A 6,460-nucleotide genomic window follows, 5' to 3' on the forward strand; every position below is an offset into this window, starting at 1 on the left:
TTTTTATTTTCAATTTTCAAAGTTGATGTATATAGATATCTCATATATTGTACGGAATTCTATATCAAACAATTTTGCAATACAATTTTTTTTAAAGAAAATGTCTTATTACGGCTTTAATAGTATAAGTATATTTTCCTTTGTTTATCGAATATAAGTTTTTCTTTTAAGTGTTTAATATTTTTTATTTTCAAAGTTGATGTATATAGATATCTCATATATTGTACGGAATTCTATATCAAACAATTTTGCAATACAATTTTTTTTAAAGAAAATGTCTTATTACGGCTTTAATAGTATAAGTATATTTTCCTTTTCTCCGTGTTTATCGAAAAATATTTTCGACAAGAGTGGATCGATTTGGAATGAGTCAAGTATGGTTTGTTGAGAAGATATACGCATAAACTTGAAGTTGAAAGTAATGGACGCTGATTTGGATTTCGATTATGTGCTGATCGAATAGTCATGGAAGTGGGAGAGTTAGTGACTTTTATTACACGAGGAAATTATGGGGAATATCTACAATCATGCGGCAGAAACGGTTACCAAGAGAGATTGCACTTCAAATTTGAAATTTCGTATTTAATTATAATTAATTGTAAATTAATTGTTAGTTATGTAAGATTAGCCTATAAATACTAAGAAGTATTAGTGAATAAGGGTTGGAACTTTTACTCAGAAAAAATATTCAAGCACACTCACATCCTAGTGAATTCCTGAGTCTGCAATCGAGTTAACTTTTCTGTAGGGTTTCTTCCATCTTCTTTATCTTTTAATTTACTTTTCTGTAAATTTCACATTTCAAGTAATTTTATTATTCCAAGCGTTTCCTATTTTCATTATCCAATTTATCTTTCTGTACTTAAAATTTCTATGTTAAAGTTCTTTGATTCCATTAAAGACATTTTAGTGTTTTCTTTTAACTTCAACTCAACCTTTTCTTATTTCAGTATATTATCATTTTGAAAACCTTACTTATTCATTTCTTTTATTGCTTTACGAGTTTTTAATTTACTTTTATACTATTATTCGTCTAATCGAAGGCGCTTTGATGCACTTTTAGAAAACTGGTACTCGCACAGAGGAGTAGGTTTCGCTCCCAAACCACTAGATATTGAACCACCATCGATTTGCTAAAAATCGACAAAACAAATTGGCACTCCCGGTGGGACTATTTTTAAATCGAAGTGTGTCAGATAAATATTCTTTCCAGTAATTTTTAGTGTATGCGATTACGAAGTGGTTAGATCATTCACATGGCTGATGAATTATCAAATGTGAATGGTGGTTCGTCCACCAGTGATAGCATACCAATGTCCATGCAACAAGCCGACGTATCTTCACGATCGGAAAGTGCAATTGAAACTGAAAGTATAGTCGTTACGACTATTCAAACTGGGAATCTTGGACGTAATATTCGTCCACGTGGTCCTGTGCCACCATTTCAACCTCCATTAACCGCCGGTTGGCCTCCTTATGGTCTTCCTCCTGGTTATACCCCACCGGTGGGTGATTTTGTGCCGCCTGTCCGCTTTGGTAATGTAAATGGGGTGAATAATGTTCAAAACCCACAACAACATTCCGAGTATTCTCGTGATTTTAATGTGGGCTCTACTTCGAATGCTGTGAACTCGATGGCGGCATATCGACAACAAGTGGAGGAAAGTCATCATGACTTGGTCAATTTATTGACTCAGCAAATGACTACAATTCTAAATCCCATGATGGCTGATCATGAATCAAGATTCGAGCGTCTTGCTAGACAAGTCGAGAGGATTGTTCGAATTGTTGATTATGATGAAGGTGAAAGGCATAATGCCAAGGGAAATAACGAAGGGATGAAAAATATTTTTCAAAATAAAAACAACATTCCAAATCGAGAGAATCCTCACATGGTTCCCCGAGGTCAAAATGCTGATGACTTTTTAGCCAGATTGCGTGGTGGCGAACGTTATCAAGTCACTAGAATTTTAGAAGAGGTTTTAAATCGGGTTGGTCTGAATGTTGGTTTTATGAATCAACCACATTTTGTGTCCACTTTTCCCCAAGTGGTCCAAATGGCTGAAGTGCCAAGAGGGGTGAAAAATCTGAAGATAACTACAAAATTTGTTGGTGAAGTTGGAGAATCAACTACTGAACATGTTGCTCGTTATTTGGTTGAGATGGGAAATTTAGTTAATGATGAAAATCTGAAAATAAAATTTTTTCATTCGTCATTGACGAAGAATGCATTTACTTGGTTCTCGAATCTCAGACCAAATTCGATCACAACATGGAATCAGTTAGAAACTATTTTTCACGCTCAATTTTATCGGGGGAAATGAATGTAGCAGTTACTGATCTAGTGGCTTTGAAACGTGAAGATGGTGAAACTATTGATGATTATTTAATACGTTTCAAAAATGCTAGGAGTAGATGCTGTGTATCATTACCCGAAAGTGAGGTAGTGAAAATAGCAACTATGGGGTTAGGATTCTATATGAGCAGAAAATTGCTTAATGTGCATATTCCTGACTTAGCCCATTTGGCTGAGAAGGTTCGGCAGACTGAACTCATGAAAAAAGAAAAAGAAAAATATAGGAGTGAACAGAGATCAAAGAGTAAACCTCTTACGCGAAAAGAAAAGGTTGCTTATGTGACAATGGAGTCTTCAGAGGAGGAATTCGATTTCGAAACAAAAGTCGGTTTGGCCGAACTTAAGAAATGCCCTCCATATGTTTGCTCTTTGTTGAAGAAATTGCCAAGCAGTGAAAAGTCGAATGAATCAAAACTAAGAAGTGGAAAGAAATATAGTTTTGATATTTCAAAATCTGATAAGATTTTTTATGTGTTGCTTAAAGATAAATAATTTATTTTACCTGAGGGTAGAATTTTGCTTTCTGTGGAAGATTTAAAAGGAAAGCGTTACTGTAAGTTTCATCAAGCAACAAGTCATTCGACTAACAGTTGTGTCCATTTCAGGGACTTAATTCAAGAAGCAATAATGGAGGGGCAATTGAAATTCGATGATGGCAAGAAAGAGATGAATGTTGATGTAGATCCCTTCGAAGTTGATGCCAGTTATGTTGAACCTTGCTTTGGAGTAAACATGGTAGGCATGTCCTACGATTTTGATATGGCTCTTGATGATTTCGAGTCACAGGTCAGATCAGTATACCCTAGGACAAGGGATGGTTTGCTGGACTTCTTTGTTCAGCAAAAGATCAAAGACCGGGACGTATCTCTGTGTCCGCAGTGCAATGCTGTTTTCGATGCTGAAGCAGCAGCAATCTTTGAAAAAGAAAGGATGAAGAATGAGTTGGCTCATAGGAAAGAGCAGGCGCGCCAGAGGCAGCCAATCAGGCGTATGAAGGGCTCTAGTTCGAAGACTCCTCAAGAGAATGTATCTACACCTTTAAGCCGTTCTCAGGCTATAGGTGTTCAGTGGATTAGGAATTGGCAGGAGTTCCAGAGACGTGATCATTTGTAATGGACGTAATCCACAGTGGGGGCATCGAGCGCCCTCTCGGAATCAATATTCCTACTATCGAGGTCGTGCCAGGAGTTATCCACGAGGAAGAGGAGGAATGAGAGGTTTCAATCAGAACAAGAAACCTTTGATTAAGACTGGCAAGGAACTAAGCAAGGGGGCAACGCCTTTTGTGCATTCTAGAATCGTTTTTCCTTCTGATGGAGAAACTTACCCTAAAGAAATTCCATCACCTGCGAAGATGGAAAAGGGCAAGGCAGTAGCCCAATCTTCTGGAATTGATAAAAACAAAGATGTTGATGTGGATGAGGAATATTTCGATGAGGGCGATGATGACATGGTTGGGACAATATCGATCATTCCCACTGAATATTTGGGGGAGTATGAAGGAGATCCTTAGGCAGATTATGATTTGGAGGATGAGGAAGCTTTTTCCTTCATTCGGATAGAGGATGAGTCAGGTTACTTCTTACGGCCTATTGAGAGGCAGATGTCTCACCTTTGCCCACTTTATATAACAACTACTTTAAGTGAGATAAAGGTGAATTAAGGTTTTGATTGATGGTGGCACTGCAATCAGTTTGTTGCCAAAAAGGATGTTAATTAAAGTAGGAAAGCATCCTGATCATTTAGTCCCTACAAACATTGCTGTGACAGATTTTAGTGGGGCTTCGACTCCAGCAAGGGGGTTGGTAACTCTAATTGTAAAAGTTAGCTCCTCTGAGCGTAATACTGTCTTTGTGGTGGTTCCTTCGAGAGCAAGTTATAATGATTTGTTGGGATGAGATTGGATACATGGTGTAGGAGCTGTACCTTCTACAGTGCATCAAAGTGTGCTTTTATGGACTAATGAGGGTAAACCTGAAACCGTCAAGGCAGATTCGAATTTATACGTTGAACAAATGCATGTCGATTTCAAGGTTTATAATCGTAAGTTAAGGCCCTTAGATGTTGATCGATCACTGAGTCCTTATAATTGTGAAGGGTGCTAGTTGTCTTCGGAAGGCCTTACAGTGAAGTTGCGTTATCCAGAGGTGGATTGTGAACCAACTGGTTGGGATTGCCTCTCTTGAAGACTTGGAAGGGACTGCTCCATGGACCAGGTTGAGGGAGTTTCTAACTACCTGGTAACATTACAAAATTATTTAAATAATTCGCAGTTATTAGAAAATAAAGATGATTCTTTTGATGAAGTTGAATCAGATAGGTTTAGTAAGTTTGTTAATTGTAATGCGTTCGATTCGACGTTCCCAGTCGAATTTAGTTATAACTTACTTATTTCTTGTAATGAAACTAATGATGCAAGCCGAACTGCCGATTTAATAGTGTTCATACCTTGGGTCGAGCTATCCGACCCGGACTGATTGGAGATAAAGCAACCGACCTCTTCAGGTCAGGACCCCTGACCTCTTCTTTAAAAGAGTTCGGCCAAATCGACATGAGAGGCCCAAACAGGCCCAAATGAATGGACACAGCCCAATGTAAAGGCAGTTAAAGCCTAGAAAGATAAGGGCGGTTCCCCTGAGATAAGATGACCTCACTTAAAGATAAAGATAAGATAACTAACTTATCTTATCTAGAAAGATCAGCCTACACTACTATAAATACACTGGAGCACCCAGGTATAACTCATACTCTGATTCTACTAAAAACCTGCCAAAAGAACGTGCTAACTTAAGCATCGGAGTCTCTTGCAAGTACCACCACCCTCTGGTGACAAAGGATCAGCAGCATCTCCAGCTCCACCAGTTCCATCAGGTCGGACACGACAGCTCCGGCCACTAGATCCAACAAGTCAGACACGACAGCTTTGGCCACCACAGCAGATCTCATCCGAGATCGACCTTCAGTTTCAGGTAACCCTCTGAACATTGGCGCCATTGCTGGGGAACCTGAAAATCATCCCATCAGCATGGCAGACAACCTTGACAACGACCACGATTCCGATCTAGAAAACAAGACACCGCATAAGATTGCGGACACCACACAGAAGGATACATCTCAATCGAATGGAGACAAACACTCTCCAAAAAGAGGCCGAGCATCAACGAGAATCGGAGAAGAACCTCCGGAGAGAAACTAGGCGACGACGAGAGCTAGAGGACAAGCTCCTGAAACTCGAGGCTGATCTCAAAGCTAAAACCATTCAGTCCAGTCACGATAACAGCTCCTACAAGGACCAAGACCCCTTCACCAAGGAGATCATGAAAGCTAAAGTTTCAAAGGGTTTTAAAGCTCCCGACATGACATCATACGACGGTACCTCGGATCCCAGCCATCATCTTAGCAATTTCAGAAGCAGAATGTATCTCACTGACGCCTCGGATGCCGTTCGATGTAAAGCCTTCCTGACCACCTTGACAAAGACGGCAATTAAGTGGTTCGACAGTTTGCCTCCAAGATCCATCACAAGTTTAGACGACTTAGCCAAAAAATTTCTTGCCAGATTTTCTATCCAGAAGGACAAAGCCAAATATGCCCCAAGCCTATTAGGAATCAAGCAAGGAGATCAGGAAAGTCTTCGCAGCTACATGGAAAGATTCAACAAAGCATGCCTGGACATACAAAGTCTACCAATAGAAGCAGCCATCATGGGTCTCATCAATGGCCTAAGAGAAGGACCTTTTAGCCACTCCATATCGAAAAAACATCCAACATCCCTGAACGAGGTACAAGAACAGGCAGAGAAGTATATTAACATGGAGGAGAATTCTCGATTAGGAGAAACCTCAAAACCTGAATTCTCCTACCCCTCTTAGGACAAGGATAAAGAGTCCAAGAAAAAAGAAGATCAACTCAAAGAGAAGCCTCGAAAATACCACAATTACACCCCTCTTCGGGTGTCTCTTGTAGATGTTTTTCGAGAAATATGCAACACTGAGAAGATCCCACCACCTCGCCCAATCAAAAGCAAAAAAGAAGGGAAAAGTCGGACTGAGTATGTGAGTACCATTGAATTTACGGACAACCCACTAATGAATGCTTCAACCT

This window comes from Arachis ipaensis, chromosome B09, assembly GCF_000816755.2.
Source record: "Arachis ipaensis cultivar K30076 chromosome B09, Araip1.1, whole genome shotgun sequence".
Taxonomy (NCBI): Eukaryota; Viridiplantae; Streptophyta; class Magnoliopsida; order Fabales; family Fabaceae; genus Arachis; species Arachis ipaensis.